This window comes from Schistocerca gregaria, chromosome 4 (genome assembly GCF_023897955.1).
Source record: "Schistocerca gregaria isolate iqSchGreg1 chromosome 4, iqSchGreg1.2, whole genome shotgun sequence".
NCBI classification, from domain to species: Eukaryota; Metazoa; Arthropoda; class Insecta; order Orthoptera; family Acrididae; genus Schistocerca; species Schistocerca gregaria.
Window position 1 is genome coordinate 756,256,296 of NC_064923.1, and position 8,394 is coordinate 756,264,689.

The following is an 8,394-nucleotide window of genomic DNA, read 5'->3' on the forward strand; positions in this document are numbered from 1 at the left end:
TAGCGAACGTCATTCAAAGCACAGACACTTTTCTTCTTGTAGTCAACTTGTGACATTACGACTGTAAATCAGTAAACAGATCCAAGCCACCTGTCCAGACACCCTGTGAGCACAGTGGCACCGAAACGGGGGATGACACCGAAGGGAGAAAACCTAAACGCCTTATCTCACAACTGTTTCACTGCGGAAGGTTACCTTGCAGTTCCTCCGTTAAAACGTCGCAACTAGCAAGTCCGACTTTCTTACCGTTTGTGACATCTCGTGTCGGACGCCTTTCGACCTAATGGCGTAATCACACAGGTATGAAACGCAGTGCTTAGTTGGATGACCTTGAAAAGTAATTGAAGGTAGGTAGTTTAAAGCGTAGGTACCCTCGCTTCCTACCTATAGGATTGATTCAGTCTATCGATTGATGTCGTCGCTGGTAAGGATGACATCACTGATAACAGCGACAGCTGATTCTTATCTTCCATTTGACGACTGCCTTACCGCTTTAACCGATTTAATAAATGATTTTAATACTGACTAAAGTGAATAATTGATCAAAGGAGAAAATTTAAAAATGCAGCAAATGAAGCAGGCGAAATGGAATACAAAGGTTTACAAAAATGAGAGTGACAGGAAGCGCAAAATGGCTAAGCAGGAATGGATAGAAGATAAATTTTAGGATTTAGATGAGTATTTCACTCGGAGAAAGATAGATACCGCCTACAGGAAAATTAAAAAGGCCTTTGGGAAAAAGAGAAGCAGCTGAATGAATACCAAAGGCTCAGATGGTAAACAAGTCCTGAGCAAACAAGGGAAAGCTGAAAGGTGAAAGGAGTATATAGGGTGTCTATACAAGGGAGATGAACTTGAAAGTAATATTATGGAAAGGGAAGTGGACGTACATGAGGTTGAGACGGGAGGTACGATACTCCGAGAAGAATTTGACAGAGTACTGAAAGACCTGAGTCGAAGCTAGGCCGCGGGAGTAAACTAGTGATAGCCTAGGGAGAGGCAGCTCCACAAAACTCTTTCCTCTGGTGTGCAAGGAGTATGAGACAAACTAAAAACCGTCAGACTTCAAAAAGAATGCAGTAATTCCAATTCAAAGCATTCATTGACAGGTATGAAGATTACCGAACTATCAGTTTAACAAGTAACGGCTGAAAAATACTAGAAAGAATTCTTTACAGAAGAATGGAGAGGTTCGGTGAAGATCAGTCTGGATTCCGGACAAATGTAGGAACAAGCGAGGCAATCCTGAGACTACGACTCATCTTAGAAGATAGGTTAAGGAAAGAGAAACCTACATCTGTAGACTAAGAGAAAGCTTTTGATAATGTTGACTATAAGAATCTCTTTGAAATTCTGGAGATATCAGGGGTAAAATACACTGAGCTAAAAGCTATTTACAACTTGTACAGAAACCAGATGGCAGTTATAAGAGTCGAGGGACATGAAAGGGAAGCAGTGATCGAGTATGGAGCGAGACAGGGTTGCAGCCTATCCTCGATGTTATTAAAGCTGTACCTTGAACAACCAGTAAAGGAAATCAAAGAAAAATTTGGAGTAGGAATTAAAGTTCTAGCAGAAAAAATAAAAACTTGGAGGTTTGCCGATGACATTATAATTCTGTCAGAGACAGCAAAGGACTTGGAAGAGCAGTTGAACGGAATGGGCAGTGTCTTGAAAGGAGGATATAAGATGATCGTGCACAAAAGCAAAACAAGGATAATGGAATATAATCGAATTAAATCAGGTGATGCGCAGTGAAATAACTGATGAAGGACGATGTAGAGAGGGATGTAGAGAGGCAACCGCAAGAAAAACATTTCTGAACAAGAAAAATTTGTTAACCTCAAATATAGATTTAAGTGTTAGGAAGTCTGGAGTGTTGGCATGTATGGAAGTGAAAAATGGACGATAAACAGTTTAGACAAAAAGAGAATAGAAGATTCCGAAAAGTGGTGCTACAGAATAATGTTGAAGATTACCAGGGGCGGTCGAAAAGTTTCTGGTCCGAAATAGCGTAATGTCTCGCGGAAAAAACACCACCTACTTTTATGGTGACCCTATGCGGGTATGCAAGTCAAATTTTGCAACTGCAGCTCCGTTCGTTTTAACGCGTTGTAAGTACCGTATTGTAAGCAAAACGGCAAATATCGAAAGACTCAAGAACCGTGCTGCGACTGAATATCTTCACTTGAAGGGAATGACGCCCAAGTAAATTGCGGAGGACATGCGGAATACACTAAAGGACAGTGCTCTGTCTTATGCAACAATGAACAACTGAGTGCTCGACTTGAAACGTGGAAGAAAGAACGAGTGTGGGAGATGCGCCAAGGAGCGGAAGGTCTGTCACCGCTGCCACTGGTGAAACAGTGACTGCAATTCACGGTACGATTTTACTGGATCGTCGAACAGCATTGCAGAACATTGAAACCACATTTGGACTCTCCCATGGGCGTGCTCATGACATATTTTCGGAATGCGGAAAGTTTCATCTCGGTGGGTCCCGAAAGACTTGAATGCAGATCAGAGACGCGAGCGTTGCTGGCCGGAGTGGCCGAGCGGTTCTAGGCGCTACTGTCTGGAACCGCCCGCCCGCTACGGTCGCAGGTTCGAATCCTGCCTTGGGCATGGATGTGTGTGATGTCCTTAGGTTAGTTAGGTTTAAGTAGTCCTAAGTCCTAGGGGACTGATGACCTCAGCATTTAAGTCCCATAGTGCTCAGCGCCATTTGAACCATTTAAACGGGAGCGTGTGCAGTTTTGTGAAGAAATCGTCTCCGATTTGAAGCGGCGTTCTTGTAAATATGTGATAATGGACGAAACGTGGGTTCACTACTTTAATCCGGAGACAAAACAGCAGTTATAACAACGGAAACATCCTTCATCCCCTCCCCAAAAAAATTACGGATGCCAAAATCAGCCGGTAAGGTGATGACATCGGCATTCTGGGATGCAGAAGTAATTATAGTGGATTACTTGCAAGAGGGTTTAACTATCAATGCATGGTAATAGTGCAACCCTCCTGCGCCGTCTGAGGGATGAGATCAAGTTAAAAAAAATGGCGCAGAAAATTGGCCTGCTGATTATTTTGCATCAGAACAACGCAGCGGTTCACAAAGCACTCGCAGCACTGGAAACTGCGTGGCTGCTGAATCGAATTGTTACGTCATCCGTCATATTTTCCAGATTTGGCTCTATCACACATTTTTCTTATCGCAAACCTTAAAAAAGACGTCAAAGGATAACGATTTGACTATGGTGATGCAGTGATAGATGCTGTGACGCTTGGTTGGACTCGAAATCGAAGACCTTTTATTTGAACGCAGAATTTTTCAGAAGATATCTGAGTGTGCCCTGGAAGTGTATTAGTGTAAACGGCAATTATATTGAAGAATAAGTTGTTATTATGAAATTTCTGTTATTATTTAAGCTACAAACTTTTCGACCCCCCCCCCTCGTAGATGGCTCGATCACATAACTAATGAAGAAGTACTGAATGGAATTGGGGAGGGAAGAAATTTGTGGTACAGCTTGATCAAACTAAGGGATCGGTTGAGACATCGAAGGATCACCAATGTAGTACTGGAGGGAAGTGTAGGAGGTAAAAATCGTAGAGATGAATGCAGTAAGCAGATTCAGAAGTATGTAGGTGGCAGCAGTTATTCGGAGATGAAGAGGCTTGCACAGGATAGAATAGCACGGAGAGCTGCACCCAAACAGTCTTCGGACTGCAGACCACAGCAACAACGTGGTGATTATCACCAAGACTTGTAATTCTGACTAATGAGGGCTCCTCGGTCTTTTCGATGTATTTTTGCATCCATGCACCATTAGCTTACTGTGTCACTTCATGGTTAACATAGATTAATTAGCGAATCAAAACCTTCGTGTAATAATGACTTTACCACGCTTAGCAGTTAATATGATGATGGTGCGAGACGCTTTAGTAGTCAATAAACGTTGCAACAGAAACTGTCTTTTGTTTGGAACATATTGAAAGAGAAGCACAGAGAAGGAAAACGTGTTCAGTTTTATCGCTGCTTACCTCATGATGAACTTATCAAACTGAAGAAATTCGCCTGTGGTACGTCATCAGTGTTTGGAACAACTTATGTCTGTGAACATAAATTTTCAAAAATGCAGCACGTGAAGTCAGTACATCGGACTAGATTGACTCATAAACATTTGAAAGCAGTTCTCTTGGTTGTATAAACTAATACCAGACCAAACACTGACGATATATAAAAGGCAGACGTCAGCTCCACAAGTATCAGTAAGGTTTATTGCTGCTTAGATTTTGAGTTTAGTATACCCTCATACCAGTTCTCATTTAATGTTCTGATGTAGTTTTCTGTTCTTTGATACCTTTTTTATTAACTAAACATGGTTGACCTCGTTTTGGTACGTTGCAGCTGACTCACCTGCGAGTAACACGAAATGATGAACTGGCTTTTTACTATTGTACAGTACGGGCTAACTCCATTTAATTAAGAAATGGCACGTTCTAATGGGCAGCCGTCGGTACTGCAAGGCATTTACAATGACTTTCAAGTAACGTGGGAAGTCACCGAGGTACAAAGGATTTCAATTTTAGGGCATCGGAAAGAACTTCCTAACTCTGTCTTCCCACGGAAAGAATGGGGCACGTCCAAAGTTTGTGTTACACCTGTCAGCCGGGTTGCGACTGCAAACGTGATCGTTTGAGTTTCTTACTCTGTGGTCTTACCTCATGGCAAAACTGTCTATTCTGAAGTATGGCATGATCTTTAAAATGTGTAGATCATCACAAGATGAAAGAGATAAGCCATCTGTTAATTAGTCAGCTAAAAAGAGAAAAAGTCGTGACAGAAGGAGTAACATTTGTAGAGACCTTATGACTATGTCTCGTGACTTAGGCAATGACTGTAAATGCTCGTTATTTGAGAATTTCAAACAATTGAAACCTCACGTAATAAACCGCTTATCAAGAATTTTGACTTGTTCGGTAACCAGAATGTACAGCCTCCCTATTCAACCAGCTTAATTTTTGTGACATTAATTGCTCGTAGAAGGCCTACGCATGGCGATTACAGTGCCAGAGTCTGCTCATTCCGATACATTGTAAACTCAAACGGAATAATGCCATGAGAGAAATTCCTGTTTGCGTGAGGGCCTTCATTGCTTTACATGGAATATCAAAGCGCCGGTTACAGACTGGACATTCGGGTACGGAGGATACCAGAATATCTCCCCAAGACAAAAAAGGCATACGTACCAACTGGCCTTGGAAACTATCCAAAGAAAGAGAGGCAGAAGTACTGTCAATAAAAAAATGCCATGAGTTACATAAATAAAAATACCCAGAACTTGCTGCAGTATCGAGACATACCGGAAAATACTGAACAAGAAAAATTCAATTTATCATTTGAGTATCCGCGTGTCAATACCAGCTCAATATGTGAGAAATTTTAAGCAGAATTCAAAGGGTTGAAAGCAAAACTTCCACAAAATATCTCTGAAGAAGCAACGGTAGAAAATACAAATAAAGTTAAAGACCAGGTTCACAAGCTAAGGGATGTTAAATTTTATTAAAAAATCCGAGCCGGCCAGTGTGGTCGTGGAGTTCTAGGCGCTTCAGTCTGGAACCGCGTGACCGCTACGGTCGCAGGTTCGAATCCTGCCTCGGGCATGGATGTGTGTGGTGTCCTTAGGTTACTTAGGTTTAAGTAGTTCTAATTTCTAGGGGACTGATGACCACAGATGTTAAGTCCTATAGTGCTCAGAGCCATTTGAACCATTTTTTAAAAAAATCCGAAAAGTATGTAAAAATATAGCGGAAAATGAAGCAGTTTGTATGGACTATAAAAAAACCTACGCTTGACAAATGTCATGACTAATGACGTCCATTACAAGCGTTAGTTATCGTTGTACAGTTTAAACATTCATCGAATCTGCCACCGTGAGGCAATTTTCACACTTACATACAAGGTTTAGGGAATAAAGGAGCGAATGAAGTTATTATTTTTTTGCATAGTTATGTGAGTGAAACCCTCGGTTCAAAAATAAGGGCTTCTGTAATATTCTGTGATATGTGCTCACGACAGGATTAGAACTGTACAGTATCCTTATGCCTTCACTATTTCGTTCATACCATTAAGACATTAATCAATTTCAAAATAATATTTCCAATAAGAGGAGTCTCTTACTTACAAACTTTTGTTTGATGAAAAATGAAACTACTGTAGAGTTATTAAAATACTGGGTTCATGCTTTTGAAACCGCAAGAGCAAGCCCACGGCCTTACAAAGTAACTCATGTTCTACAAGACATTTTCGAGACTGGACTAGCTTTTTAAAAGCATGTTACAAACCGGGAACATTACAAAAACAAAAAGAAATCATCTGCAAAGTTTGTTAGAGTTTACGACAATAATTAATTGTAACAAAGCCTTAAGATAATTGTAACAAAGCCTTATAACACGTAGCTCGGGATGACTGGATTCTAAACTCTCGAAGCGGACAGTGTATTTTTAGCCCATATGTGTACGAGACGATGGTTTGTAGTGATAAGAGATAAGTGTGGAGTGTTTGCAGAACCACGAAAGTAGAGGGTACTTCATCAGATTGTTGCATGAGAGATGGACGCGGGTATTGAACTTATCGTATTTCTAAGTAACTGAACTTCAAGAAAAAACTCATTTTCCCACACTCCTTCATCGTGTGTCTGCTAGCCGGATGCCGCAATTAAGCACTAAAATCAAACAGAACGAAAAAAATTACAGTAAATTTACAGCTTTGCAGAAGTGAGACAAAGTTTTTGCGAAGAAAAATCAGACGATTATGTTCCTATTCTGAGATCAGTAGGGATGTAGTACAGACAGAAATGTAATTTTGCAAAAGCTGCCGCGCCGAGTGGCCGCCATGTTTAAGGCGCCGTGTCACGGATTGCGCGGCCCCTCCCGCCGGAGGTTCGAGTCCTCCCTCGGGCATCGATGTGTGTGTTGCTCTTAGCATAAGATAGTTTAGGTTAGTTCAAGTAGTATGTAAGTCTAGGGACCGATGACCTCAGCAGTTTGGTCCCTTAGGAATTTACACACATTTGAACATTTTTTGCAAAAGCTGCGTACCATACGTCAATATACCTCATATTGCGGGCAACCAAAGCGGTGCATTTAAAAGTACCTTTATTTTGCCAATCTTACTTTTTGTAGCAAAGTGGCAGTTGGATCCTATTCTTTCTTTCTGCTGACTTCCGCTACTCATTAAATTACCTCTTTCACCGAGTGATATGAACTTGTTGAAAATTCTGTTCTCTCGCTGAACGGAAAGAAATTTACTCATCCCCTTTAGGCTTATTGTCATTTACGATGAGTGCAATGTAGAAAAATTGCAGAACTAATTTTCAGTCTGCAGCAGAGTGTTCGCTGATATGAAACTCTCTGGCAGATGAAAACCATATACCGGACCAAGACTCGAACGAGGGACTTTTTGCCTTTCTCTGCCAAGTGCTCTACTAACTGAGCTATCAAAGCACAACTCACGACCTGTACTCATAGTTTTACTGCTGCCAATACCCCATTTTCCACATTTAAAATTTTACAGTTCTCCTGCGAAACGTTGCATGGCTTGCACTCCGGGAAAAACGGAATAATTCTGCCAACAAATTTCATTTCAGCACACACTCCGCTGCAGAGTGAAAATTAACTTCGGGAGCAATCCTCGAGGCTGTGGCCAAGCCATATTTCAGCAGTATCCTCTTTTCCAACAGTGCTGTGAAGTCTGAAAGGTGAGAGATGAGGTACTGGCGGAAGTAAACGTGTGAAGACGGGTCGTGGATCGTGCTTGGGTAACTCAGTTGGTGGAAACTTTTCTGCGAAATGCTAAGGTTCCGGATTCGAATCCCAATCCGGCATACAGTTTTCATTTGACTCTAGGAAATACTAGAAGTGGAGCAATGTAATGGCTTGCTGTAGAGAAACAAATTTCTGCTGTTACCAACTGCCCTCGCTCAGCTGATGTCAAGACTCCCATCTGCCTCCTTCCTTTTCGATTATGATCTTAAATGCGACTTTGATACTGTTGACTGTCTCTTCTCGGCATAGTTATAAAGTTTGCTGGGTGAGAATTTGTACTCACCGAAGCATTGGGATAAGACTTCAATAAAAGCTGTTTCATTGAAACCAACTACAGGCGAAAACAAAGTTGGCTGAGGTTCTCTGAGTGTGAGAGAGTGGCGCTTTCTTTTCCGTATCAGAACTGTGCTTCAGATGATTATTCTCCGCCAGTTCATACGGCAGACGTCTGATGTTTTTCGTTGATAATCAAAATGAACGATATTCTGTTACCTTGATGTAGGATCAAAAAATATAAGACGATGAGAGAATACAATTCTCAAACGCTTGACGTTATTTTAATAAACA